A 14,201-nucleotide genomic window follows, 5' to 3' on the forward strand; every position below is an offset into this window, starting at 1 on the left:
GTTATTTGGACCTTTATTTCAAAACACTGAGGTCATTTCGAACTAGGGTTTCGAATTTTGGGATTTTTGGTTGATTTGAATTTGTATAATTGATATATGATTAATTGTTAGTTTTAGGTGCGATATCTGAGCCGATTGGAGGTATTGATTTTTTTTTCGGAATTTATTTAGGAAATATTTCGAAAATTCAGTATATATATATATATATGTAGGAATTTCGAATTATTGAGTTGAATTATCGACTGTTTGGGTCTTGAAATGCCTTAGAATTAGTATATAATATTTCTGGAGATTATTTGTATTTTCGGAAATTTTTGAATTTAAATTGGGCATTTTTCGACCCTAAGATTTAATAATTGAATTGTTTGGAAGTTGATGTATATGTGAAGATTGATGGGAATGATAATTGCCACAGGTTTGAAATAACTAGGATCATACCGAGGTTGTAAGAATTATTGTGGTAATTATTTGACAATTAAGGTACGGATTGATCGCTATCTTACAGCCTTTATAAGGATATGTAAAATGTGTAATTGCTATTTGAGGTGTTGGCTTGCTTATATGCTTTATATGATGATTATGATGGATGTTGCATTGCATTAATATTGAGTCATTATCCTCTTATTTCTGAGACATTTATCCGCTCTTTGATGAGTTGTTTTAGACATCAGAGCCGATGACATTTTAACGTCACACCTCTAATGCTAGCGTAAGGGCTGCGCAGTTCTCCAGACTGTCCCCCTTGACGCATACTGTTGCAGGGCCGCACAGTTCTCTAGACTGTCCTCCTTGACGCATATTGTTGCAGGGCCGCACAGTTCTCTAGATTGTCCCCCTAGCACAGGTGACCACGGTTATAACTATTGTTGTTTGGATCCAGATTTGGTACCCGATGTTCTTTGGTACCATTCACGTGCATTGCATTAGCTGTTTTGCATATCATTTATTTTGCTGTAATTTATTTGATCTTTGTACTGGGGTTTGAACCTTGTCCCTCGGGACTGCTGTGATTTTGCCGTTATTGCCATGGCAGGTTATACAGGTGGTTCAGAGGCATCTGGTGGTGCTTCTGCCAATGGAGACCAGGGAGGGTTCTGAGTTGTCATCGAGTTCCCAGATATTATGTTATTATTATTGGAGTTTTTTTATTTTCCGGGTATATGTTGTCGATGTGTTTCAGCCTTGCCGGCTTGCATGTGTTTAGTCCTGGCCAGTGCAGTGGTAGGTGTGTGATTGTTGAATTGGATTCTATTTTTGAGTATTTACGGGTTGTTGTGTTGTTGGATTTTTCGGGATGTCCTATTTACATGGAGGTCATGCCAAAATTTCTGTAGGCCCAATAAGAAAAAATTTTAACTCGTTTTTGTTGTTTACATTAATTAATCCTGATTGCATGGTAATTAAATATACATCAGGAACGGGCCCTCACATTTGGTATCAGAGCATAAACTGGGATATGCTTGAATTAGAGTCTAGTACACCTAAGTCTAGGCATGAATAAAGATGATTGTGTATGTGATTGACTACATGCTCTTACCTTTTATGTGTTATTTGAATGGTTTGATTTAGAGCTAGTAGTTAACTAGACTTCGAATTTTAGTTAAGCTTGCATGCCTAGAATTACTTTACCATCTTGTGCTATCTTTTTGACTAAATATTGACCTTGGCTTCCTTTAGATGGCCCCTAGACTTCGAGGTGGAAAAGGGAAAAATGTTGTCCAAGAATCTATTGCTCAGAATGAGGTTAGCCTTGATGGAGTCGTTCATGGGAGACGTGGTCGTCCTGCCAGGGAAGCAAGACAAAACTTTAATGATGAAGTAGACCAGTTGACATATAAAGTGGATGAAATAGATTTGGTGGTTACTAGGTTTCAAAGATTGAATCCACCTATCTTCAGTGGAGATGAAGGTAGTGAGGGAGCTGAATCTTGGCTAAGAGCCATGAACAACCTGTTTGGGTTGGTGCACAATAATTCTGATCGGAGGGTAAAAATGGTCGTTTTGCAATTGAAAGATACTGCTGAACGTTGGTGGGAGGCTATGCAAACATCTCTGGTTGAGGCTGGTGAACCCGTTACTTGCGATGTTTTCTGCTCCAAGTTCAGACAAGAATATGCTCCACCTTGTTTTGTGGCAGAGAAAACATCTGAGTTCTTCAACCTTGTACATGGCGAATTAAGTGCTACAGAATATGCCAGAAAGCTATCTTCACTGTTCACGTATGTGCCGCACATTGCTGCTAAAGATGAAGCTAAACTCAAAAAGTTTATGGAAGGGCTGAACCAGAACTTGTACTCTTTAGTTTTGTCTAGCAACCTAGTTGATTATGCTGATGCGGTTGACAAAGTAATTTTACAAGAATCAGGGTTGAAAAGAGGCCGACCACAGTATACCATGCAAGAACCTACTGGAACTGCACAGTTTCCAGCGAACTCATCTTTTGTGCCCTAACAGTCATATCAGAAACCAAGGCCGCAAAGATTTAAGCCTAAGGGTAAGCAATTCAAGAAGAAGTCATTTAGCATATGATGCGATCATGGATGGCTCGCATGCTGATCAAGTGGCTAAGGATCCGTTGGAGATACCAAGAGGACCAGTTACAAGAGGCCGAGCTAAAAAATTCAATGAAGCACTTCAATTATTGATGGTGAAGTCACAAGAGGGCGTTGCATTTCTTGATATTCAATTTTGAGGATGTTATAACCTTATTGAAGTCAAAGGAAGTCAATAAAGTGAAGAAACTGAAGGTCAAAGTCAAAGCTATAGCGCGCCCGGGCCTTATTGAGCGAACCACGCGCGCCCGCGCCTTGAACCGCGCGCCCGCGTGTACGAGGCCTGAATTGACGAAGATTGTAAGAGACTACAGCACGCCTGCACCTCACCTGCGCAAGTTGTGCGCGCCCGCTCCTTCTTATGGAGCGCCCGCACGACGTACTTTTACACACACCAAAGGTGTTTGTTTGTGTGCGAGATATTAAGCTTATTTTTTATATTTTATGCTATTTTTGAGTCTTTTATTCCTAATAGAAAACTTTTAGAAGATATTATTATATCTTTAGATATATTTTGTGATATATTTTATTATTTTGTAGTTGTATTATAAATACAAAAAACATTCATTATTGAATAACAATTAAGATTTCAGATTATTGATTATTCAATACATAAATTTTCTCTAGAATTTTTATTGAAGTTTTGTGATTTATTCAAAATCAAACTTATCAAAGTTATTCAACTTTATGGTGTTTGTCGATTGATTATCCTCGTGGGTTGTTAGAAACAAGTTTTCTGAAGGTCTCGTTGTGATCAGTTGTTTTTTTTCGTGATTGTTTGTTGCTAGTTTCAAGTAAACTAGAGGAGAATAACCCAAAACTTTTACTTGTTTTCAAGATTGGGCAAATTTCTTGTTTTCTTTTGTTATTGGATTGAGGGTACGATTTTAATATAGTCGTGTTTGCCTTCCATACATTAAGAATTCATATCAGTTGGTATCAAAGCCAAAGTTTTGAATCAAATAAGTATCTTATCTTTTCGTTCTTTGTGTTCTTCGCTCTTCATCTTTCATTATTCATCTGAGTCTATTCTATTTCAAATTTCTAAGTCGTTTCTATGTCAATCTTGTCGCCCAAGTTTTTGTGTCTTGTGCTACAAGTTATCTCGAAAAATCAAAAAAAAGGAAAAATTCAAAAATCAGTCAAAAAAAATAGAAAGACCGAAAGCTTCAAAAAAATATAGAAGAAGCAAGATAGCTTATGGTCAATTAATTATTTTGCTCTTGTTCATCCTTGGGTGCAAGTCAAAAATTCCAGTCCATAAATTTCTTCGTCTTGTTTTTGTCAATCTTTGAGAGTCAATCTTCAAGTGTCTACAAGTTGTGAACTTTAGAGTTTGATTCACTTCTACATAAAGCAAAAAGCCTGCATAAATTGAGTGAAAAAAAAGAGTGGTTGAGTGAATTCTTTGGAGTGATTTGTGAGAATTTGTGTGAGGTAATTTTATTACTAATTGTTTCTTGCAGATACAATGAGTTCAAATAAAAAAGGAGACGATAGTTCTAGCCAAGGGTTTTCCAATACCCAAATAGATGATTTGTTTAAGATGGTAAGGGAAGCAATGAGGGCCGAATTGGAGACAGTTCATGAGAGAATAAGTAAACTTGAAGTTGGTGGTAGTGAGGATGATGAGAGTTTTGGTGAGAATTGGGGTAGAAATAGGCGAGATCAAGAGGGTGGAAGAAATATAAGGGAAGTAAGGCGTGGAAGATACATTGATGGGAGAAGAGAATATGGGAATATTAGTGGTATTAAAATGAAAATTCCTTCGTTTCATGGAAAGTCTGATCCGCAGGCTTATTTTGAGTGGGAAATGAGAGTGGAGTCCATATTTGACTGCCACAACTACAGTGATGCGAAAAAAATAAAATTGGTTGTTGTTGAGTTTGTGGATTATGCTCTTATTTGGTGGGATCAATTTGTTATTTGTAGGAGGAGGAATCGAGAGCATCCTATTGAGACATGGGAGGAGATGAAGAAAATTTTGCGAAAGAGATTTGTGCCGAATTACTACTATCGTGACATGTTTAGGCGGCTACAAAATTTGAAGAAAGGTCCAAAGAGTGTTGAAGATTATTTCAAAGAGTTGGAAGTTACTATGATCCGAGCTAATATTGAAGAGGATCGTGAAGCAACTATGGCTCGTTTCTTATGTGGTTTGAATAGGGAGATTCAAGACCAAGTGGAGCTTAGACATTGCATGGATCTTGAGGAGATGGTGCAAATTGCCATGAAAGTAGAACAACAACTCAAAAGAAGGGGCATGGGTCCAAATTCTACTGTTAGAGGTTCTTCTACTCCTTGGCGTCCAAACGTTGGCAAACGAGAGGATGTCAAGCCGGTGTCCAAGCCAAAATTGATACCAAGCAAGAAACACCAAAGCAAGGAGTGCAAGGTAAATCTGAAACTCCTATTAATCGTTCTAGAGATATCAAATGCTTTAGATGTCAAGGTGTTGGTCATATTGCTAGTCAGTGTCCAAATAAAAAAAAATTATGATTATGAATGCTTGTGGAGAGTTTGAGTCGAAGAGTGAGGAGGAGAATTAAGATGGTATTCCTACGTTGGAGGATTCTAATGACGAGGGATATGATGCGGTGGTTGGAGAGTTTTTGGTGACTAGGAGGGTGTTGAATATGCAACAAAAGGAGGATGAAGAAAATCAAAGGGAAAATTTGTTTCATACTAGATGCTTTGTGAAAAACAAAGTGTGTAGTATCATCATTGATGGGGTAGCTGTACCAATGTGGCAAGTAGAGAGCTTGTTCAAAAATTGATTTTTCCTACTTCGAAGCATCCTCAACCCTATAGATTGCAGTGGTTTAATGATAGTTCTAAAGTGAGAGTGACTAGGCGAGTTGTGGTGCCTTTCTCAATTGGGAAATATGAGGATGAAGTGGTGTGTGATGTGGTGCCTATGCAAGCATGTCATGTCTTGTTGGGTAGGCCGTGACAATTTGATAGAAATGTGACACATGATGGTTTTAAAAACCGTTATTCTTTTACTATGAAAAAAGAATCTGTTGTATTGTTTTCTATGACTCCAAAGCAAGTATTGGAAGATCATTTGAAAAAGAAAAATAAAGAAGAGGCCTACAAAAGAGTGAACAAAAAAGTGAGATGACCTTAGAAAAAAAGAATGAAAGAAAAAAATATGAGAAAAAAATTGAGAGGAAATAGGCAGATAAAAAAATATATATGACCCAAAAGAGTGAGTTGCGAGAGATTTTACATGTGCATACTCCACCTGTGTTGATTTTCTATAAGGAGTTTCTCCTTAACATAGGTGATATAGCCGGAAATCTTCCAAGCAGTGTTGTTTCTCTCTTGCAGGAATTTGAAGGATTATTTTCGGAAAATCTACCTCAAGGATTACCACCTTTGAGGGGAATTGAGCATCAAATTGATCTTGTGCCCGTAAGTGCATTGCCGAATCGACCAGCTTATAGGAGTAACCCGGAGGAAACAAAAGAGCTACAAAGGCAGGTAAGTGAACTTCTTGATAAGAGATGTGTGAGTCTATGTGTCCTTGTGTTGTGCCTGTATTGTTGGTTCCTAAGAAAGACGGTTTATGGAGAATGTATGTGGATTGTAGAGCCATTAATAACATTACCTTCAAGTATAGGCATCCTATTCCTAGACTAGATGACATGTTGGATGAGTTGCATGGTTCTAGTATTTTTAGTAAAATTTATCTTAAAAGTGGTTATCACCAAATTAGAATGAGAGAAGGGGATGAATGGAAAACTGCTTTTAAAACTAAGTATGAGTTGTATGAGTGGTTGGTTATGCCATTTAGGTTAACTAATGCACCTAGTACTTTTATGAGGTGAGGTTGATGAATCATGTTTTGCGTGCTTATATTGGAAAATTTGTTGTGGTATATTTTGATGATATCTTTGTGTATAGAAAAAATTTGAATGAGCATGTTGAACACTTGAGAATTATGCTAATCGCACTAAATGCTGAACACTTGTATGCTAACTTTAAAAAAGTGTGTGTTTTGTACAAAAGAACTTGTGTTTCTTGGTTTTGTTGTGAGTGCTCAAGGTGTCAAAGTTGATGAGGACAAGGTAAGTGCAATTCGAGATTGGCCAACACCTACTTCTATTGGTCAAGTTCGAAGTTTTCTTGGTCTTGCAAGTTTCTATAAGATATTTGTGAAGGATTTTAGCACTTTGGCGGCTCCTATGACTGCGGTGATCAAGAAGAACGTTCCATTCCATTGGGGCGAGGAGCAAGAGAAGTCTTTTGATATTATTAAGTAAAAATTAATTAATGCTCTTTTACTTGTATTGCCTAATTTTTCTAATACATTTGAAATTGAATGTGACGCATCAGGTGTAGGGATTGGAGGTGTCTTGATGCAAGGAGGACGGCCGATTGCATACTTCAGTGAGAAGCTAAGTGGAACATCGTTGAATTATCCTACCTACGACAAGAGTTCTATGCCTTGGTTCGTGTGCTTGAAACGTGGCAGCATTATTTGAGGCCAAAAGAATTTGTGATTCATACGGATCATGAATCTTTGAAACATCTCAAATGACAACAAAAGCTGAACAAGTGACATGCCAAGTGGATTGCGTTTATAGAGATTTTTTCCTACATTATCAAGTACAAGAAAGGGAAGGAAAACATGTTAGCGGATGCTCTATCACGAAGGTATGTGCTTCTATCTACTATAGATTCTAAGTTTTTAGGATTTGAGTATCTGAAAGAGTTGTATGCTAGTGATCCTGATTTTGGAAATATTTATGCATCATGTTTGCATGGTCCAAAGGATAATTTTTTCATGCATGATGGATATTTGTTTAAGGAAGATAAGTTGTGTGTGCCTAAATCGTCCATTCGTGAGTTACTTGTTAGGGAATCACATGGGGGTGGTTTGATGGGACATTTTGGTGTGGCTAAAACTTATGACACTTTGCATGAACATTTTTGTTGGCCACATATGAAGCATGATGTTGACAATATTTGTGAGAGGTGTGTGACTTGTAGGAAAGCTAAGTCTAAGACACAACCACATGCATTGTATACTCCACTTCCTGTTCCTAGTAAACCATGGGTAGACATTTCTTTGGATTTTGTTTTAGGGCTACCAAGGTCTAAGAAGGGGAGGGATTCTGTTTTTGTTGTGGTTGATCGATTTTCTATGATGGCTCATTTCATTGCATGTCATAAATCCGATGATGCATCTCATGTTGCGGACTTGTTCTTTAATGAAATTGTTAGATTTCATGGCATGCCTAGGAGTATTGTGTCTGATAGAGATACTCGTTTTTTGAGCTACTTTTGGAAAACATTATGGTGCAAACTTGGTACTAAACTACTGTTTTTGACTACATGTCATCCTCAAACGGATGTTCAAACTGAGGTTGTTAATAGGACGTTAGGAACTTTGTTGCGTACTATAATTAAAAGGAATTTTAAGAGTTGGGAGGAATGTTTGCCATTTGTTGAGTTTTCATATAATCTTAGTGTGCATTCTACTACAAAATTTTTACCATTTGAAATTGTGTATGGTTTTAATCCTTTAACCCCGTTGGATTTAATGTCTTTGCCTATGAGTGAAAGGGTTAACATGGATGGAAAGAAAAAAGGCTGAGTTTGTGAGAAATTTTCATGAGAAGGTGAAAGCGAACATTGAGAAAAAGAACTTGCAATACACAAAGCAAGCAAACAAAGTTAAAAAGAAGGTCGTGTTTGAACCCGGTGATTGGGTTTGGTTGCATTTGAGGAAGGATCATTTTCCGGAGAAGCTCTAAATTGTTGCCAAGAGGCGATGGACCATTTCAAGTCTTGGAGAGGATCAATGACAATGCTTACAAATTAGATTTGCCAGGTGAGTATAATGTCAGTGCTATTTTCAATATTTCTGATTTGTCTCCGTTTGATGTAGGTGATGATCAAAATTTGAGGACAAATCCTTTTCAAAAAGGGTAGGATGATGTGTTCATGGATGGCTCGCATGCTGATCAAGTGGCTAAGGATCCGTTGGAGATACCAAGAGGACCAGTTACGAGAGGCCGAGCTAAAAAGTTCAAGGAAGCACTTCAATTATTGATGGTGAAGTCACAAGAGGGCGTTGTATTTCTTGATATTCAATTTGGAGGATGTTATAACCTTATTGAAGTCAAAGGAGGTCAAGAAAGTGAAAAAACTGAAGGTTAAAGTCGAAGCTACGGTGCGCCCGCGCCTCATTCTCCGCGCGCCCGAGCCTTATTGAGCGAACCACACGCGCGCCCGCACGTACAAGGCCTGAATTAACGAAGATTGTGCGAGACTGCAGCGCACCCGAGCCTTAGTCCTTGCACGCCCGTGCCTCACCTGCGCAAGTTGTGCGCGCCCGCGCCTTCTTATGGAATGCCCACGCGACGTACTTTTACACACACCCAAGATGTTTGTGTGTGTGCGAGATATTAAGCTTATTTTTGATATTTTATGCTATTTTTTAGTCTTTTATTCCTAAAAGGAAACTTTTAGGTTATATTATTATATCTTTAGATATATTTTGTGATATCTTTTATTATTTTTTAGTTGTATTATAAATACAACAAACATTCATTATTGAATAACAATTAAGATTTCAGATTATTAATTATTCAATACATAAAATTCTCTCTAGAATTTTAATTGAAGCTTTGTGCTTTATTCAAAATCAAACTTATCAAAGTTATTCAACTTTGTTGCATTTGTCGATTGATTATCCTCGTGGGTTGTCAGAAAGGTTTTTGAAGGTCCCATTGTGATAGGTTGTTTTCTTCGTGATTGTTTGTTGCTAGTTTCAAGTAAACTAGAGGTGAATAATCCAAAACTTTTACTTGTTTTCAAGATTGAGCAAATTTCTTGTTTTCTTTTGTTATTATATTGAGGGTACGATTTTAATATAGTCGTGTTTGTCTTCCATACATTAAGAATTCATATCAGCACATCTTCTAGTTCTGGCAGTTCTCGTGGTGGGGGATCTTCATGGGTTCCTAGAGAGTCTTGCAATAGGTGTGGAGGCAAACATCCTTCTGATCAGTGCATAGGAGTTCAAGGAATTTGTCGTACGTGTGGCCTACCGAGACATTATGCCAAGGTTTGTCCCAATGGGAGAGGACAACAAAATTAACAATCTCAATTTAGCCAGTTTCCTCGATCTCCAACACCTAGACCTTTTACTCCTCAGTTTTCCCCACAATCCAGTTTCTCCCAACCAAGAGGTCCTTCTCGACAAAAGCTCTCAGGACCGCAACAGACTAGAGTCCTTGCTTTGACTCACGACCAGGCTTAGGATGCACCTGGAGGGATTATAGCAGGTATATGTTTTATTTTTTATCATCCTGCTCGTATATTGATAGACACAGGAGCATCTCATTCATTTCTATCTGCTGCATTTATTGTTGAGCATGATATTTCTACCACCTTGTTGATTGATCCAGTGTCTGTGTCTACCCCTTCCGATGTGTATTTGAGGTCACGTGAGATGGTGATTAACTACGTAATCCGTTTCGATGAAAGTATTATGATAACAAACTTGATTAAGTTGTCTATGTCTGACTTTGATTGCATTATCGGAATGGATACTTTGACCAACTAGCGAGCTACTATTGACTGTTTTCATGGAGTTGTGAGATTTCGGCCGTATGTTGGTGGCAAATGGAATTTTTATGGTGATAATTCACGATCCCGCATTCCTTTAGTGTCAGCCATGCAGATGTTTGGGTTATTTTCTGCTGGGAATGAAGGGTATTTGATCTGTGCAGTAGATGCTACTCAAGAAAAGGTATTGAAAGTTTCAAATATTACAGTGGTTGAGGAATTTCCTGACGTATTTCCCAAAGAGATTCCAGGCTTTCAGCCTCAGAGGGAAATAGATTTCAGCATCAATTTTATTCCAGGAGAAAATCCAGTTTCCAAAGCACCTTATCGACTAGCTCCAGCAGAATTGAAAGAATTAAAAGACCAGTTGCAGGATCTTCTAGAGAAAGGTTACATCAGAAAAAGTATGTTGCCTTGGGGAGCTCCTATACTGTTTGTGTAAAAGAAAAATGGATCGATGAGGATGTGTATTGATTACCGTCAGTTAAATAAGATTAAAGTGAATAATAAATACCCTTTACCACGCATCGAAGATTTGTTTGATCAATTGCAAGGTAGGGATGTGTACTAGAAAATTGATCTTCATTCTAGTTACCATCAGCTTCGAGTCCGTGAAGAAGATATTCCCAAAACATCATTTCGGACATGCTATGGTCACTATGAATTTCTCGTCATGCCATTTGGGTTAACAAATGCTCCCGCGGTTTTTATGGATTTGATGAACCGTATATTTCGAGAGTTTATAGATAGATTTGTTATCGTTTTTGTAGTGACCCGCGCCGTGATCACCTACTAATCAAAGACTTACGCATGCAATTAAACATAAATAATTAATCAGAGCAACTGCGGAATCTTAAAATAAAATAATACCAGGTAAGCAAAACCTAATGATCAACCCTGCTATCCATTCTTGGTCACCACCTAACCTCCCTGTCTCCAGGAAAACTACCTGCAATTGCTCCATGGAATAGAGCATCCAACCAACAAAAAATAACCAAAATTGAGTCTAACACGCTCAGTACGAGAGTATGAGTATACACTATTATATGCGCATGAATGCAAATGAACTTGGTACCAAGACACTCAGGTCAAAAAACTAGCTCATAGACCGGGCCCAGGGTATATAGCACGTTGCGCCGTCGCCTCAGGAGGTGGCTCATATACCCAGTGGATAATGGTGACCTGATACTAGTACATGTTTCCAACCATCACGGTGACCTGACACAAGACTTACGTATCCAACCATCCACAAACTCGTAGGGTGAGCACCCTACTATAGGATACCTCTAAGGTAAAGGCTCAATATGCACATGTATGCAACATACAGTCATGACATGCTGTATATAAAGGCATATAAAACATGCAATCACATAATACATGCATACTCAATCTGGATATCTCGAATAATACTTCCGTACCTTACTAAGACAGATCCTAGAATCTTCCATCTAGGTCCAAGCCTACCATGCAGCACTACAACATAAATAATCATGCATTACCTATCATGCCAAACATCACCTACAATGCTCTAAAAGCCTTAATTAAACTATAGTCTACTCCCTATCTACTATAGGGAACCAAAGCCATACCTTCGTCTATCGTCAGCCCGCTGATGTCGCATGCTCCAGAGCCTGGGCATAGCCTAGCTACGACCCCTGGACGCCTTGCCAGAGCTCCGCCATTTGGCTGCTACTGCGGACACTGTCCGCTATAAAAAAATATTATTTCCTACTCCAACTCTTAAAGAAAGAGTCTCTAAGCCCTTAAAATAGAGTCATTACCGGGAGAGGAGAGGAAATTGGGTATTCAAAATGAGAGCCTCGGACCCTTTTTTATAGGCCTGGGTTTGGACGGTCCGAACTGGGTTCGAAGGCTCCGATCCTAACATGAATTCCATGTGTAGAGTGCATTTTGACACCTCAATTTGGCAGGGAGTTCGGATGGTCCGAACATCCACTTGTCCGAGCCACTTTTGACACCTGGACTCTACTGTTTTCGAACGGTCCGAACTGGGTTCGAATGGTCCGAACTGGTCCGCATGCTCCGAACTACTTTGGCCTTCCGAACTCGTTTGGCTGTTTTTGGACTTTTTGAGACCCCCGGGACCCTTCCTACCATTTTTGGACGTTCCGGATCTGATTTCCACTTATTTTTATAAAATAATGACTCCTTAAACATGTTTTGACACTTCTAAAATTATATGTCATTTCCTAACATGTTTAAAATCACTTAAACTTTTAAAATGGAACCGGGCTACTACAGTTTTCATTTATGACATTTTGATCTATTCAAAATCAAAGAAGGAGCATCGAGATCATTTGAGAATAGTCCTCCAAACTCTCAAAACTGCACAACTGTACGCTAAGTTTTCAAAGTGTGAGTTTTCGTTAGATCGAGTTATATTTTTGGGACATGTGATATCAGCTCAGGGAGTGTTTTTTATCCCAGTAAGATTGATGATGTTCTTAATTGGACAACACCCAAGAATATTTCTGAGATTCGTAGTTTCTTAGGATTGGCTGGATATTACAGGCGATTTATCAAAGGATTTTCTAAGATAGCGAAGCTTGAATTGGATGTGTTTTGATGCAGCATGGGCGAGTTATTGCTTATGCATCACATCAGTTGAAACCTCATGAAACTCGATATCCAGTTCATGATTTAGAGTTGGGTGCCATTGTTTTTGCGTTGAAAATATGGAATCATTATCTGTACGGAGAACATTTTGTGATATATTCTGATCACAAAAGTCTTAAGTATATTTTCACACAATCTGATCTGAACATGAGACAATATCGTTGGATGGAATTGCTTAAGGAATTTGATTGTGATATTCAGTATCAACCCGGTAAGATGAATCTAGTTGTTGATGCTCTTAGCCTGAAAGTTCAGAATGCGATGTTAACTTCTCTTACAATCTCTAAAGTCCATGAGCACTTAGGGACTTCAGGGTGGACTTACCAACCTATTGGCGACTGCTTTATAGTTTCATCTATCCAAGTTGAACCACAGATAATTTCTGACATCAAAGCAACACAAAGGACTAATCCTTATATTCAGAAGTTGAAATAATTGTCTCAAACGAGATAGTCAGATAAGTTTGATGTCGTTTCAGATGGATGTTTGCGTTTTAAAGGAAGACTTGTGGTCTCTAATTTGATAGATTTGAAAGAAGCTATTTTGCAAGAAGCACATTGTAGTCGACAGAGTGTTCACCCAGGAAATAGGAAGATGTATCATGCCTTGCAATCCCAGTTTTGGTGGGAAGGTATGAAAAAGGAAATTTTAGACTTTGTAGCAAGATGCTTGATGTGCCAAAATGTTAAAACTGAAAGGGTGAGACCTGGTGGTATGTTACACAGTCTGGAAGTGCCATAGTGGAATTGGGAGCCCATTGCTATGGATTTCGTGACACACCTACCTCGATATGTTCATAGTTGTGATGCTATTTGGGTGATTGTTGATAGACTATCAAAATCAGCCCATTTTATTCCATATTATCGTACTTGCCCTTATAAGAAAATGGCTAAGTTGTACATTGATAATGTAGTGAGGTTGCATGGTATGCCAGTAACCATAGTATCAGATCGCGATCCGAGATTTACTTCCAAGTTTTGGGCTAGTTTGCAATCAGTCTTGGATTCAAAGTTAGCGATGAGCACTGCCTATCACCCACAGACAGATGGTCAGTCAGAGAGGACCATCCAGACATTGGAAGAAATGTTGAGAGCTGTAGTGATGGATTTTAGTGGCAGTTGGCAAGAATCGTTATCTTTGGTTGAATTTTCATATAATAAAAGTTTCCATACTTCGATTGGAATGACACCTTTTGAAGCCTTGTATGGCAGAAAGTGCAGATCTCCAACTTGTTGGGAAGAATTAGGAGAACGGCAATTGGTTATGCCTGAATTAATTCAAGAGATGAAAGATAAAGTTTCCTTGATCAGGAAAAGAATGAAATCAGCCTAAGATCGACAAGCTAGTTATGCAAACAAAAGGCGTAGACCTTTTGAATTTCATGTTGGTGATTATGTTTTCCTGAAAGTATCACCGTTTTGTGGTACT

The 14,201-nt window shown here is 38.4% G+C and overlaps 1 long non-coding RNA gene across 1 annotated transcript; it reads left to right on the forward strand.

Moving 5' to 3' along the window:
- The first annotated feature begins 339 nt into the window (after nucleotides 1-339).
- Nucleotides 340-7,192, forward strand: LOC140884358 (uncharacterized). Its single transcript, XR_012150635.1, has 3 exons — nucleotides 340-1,221; nucleotides 5,886-6,038; nucleotides 6,603-7,192. It is a non-coding gene; the product is annotated as an uncharacterized lncRNA (long non-coding RNA).
- The last annotated feature ends 7,009 nt before the right edge of the window (nucleotides 7,193-14,201 follow it).

The sequence above is a fragment of the Henckelia pumila genome, chromosome 2 (assembly GCF_033568475.1).
Source record: "Henckelia pumila isolate YLH828 chromosome 2, ASM3356847v2, whole genome shotgun sequence".
Classification (NCBI taxonomy): Eukaryota; Viridiplantae; Streptophyta; class Magnoliopsida; order Lamiales; family Gesneriaceae; genus Henckelia; species Henckelia pumila.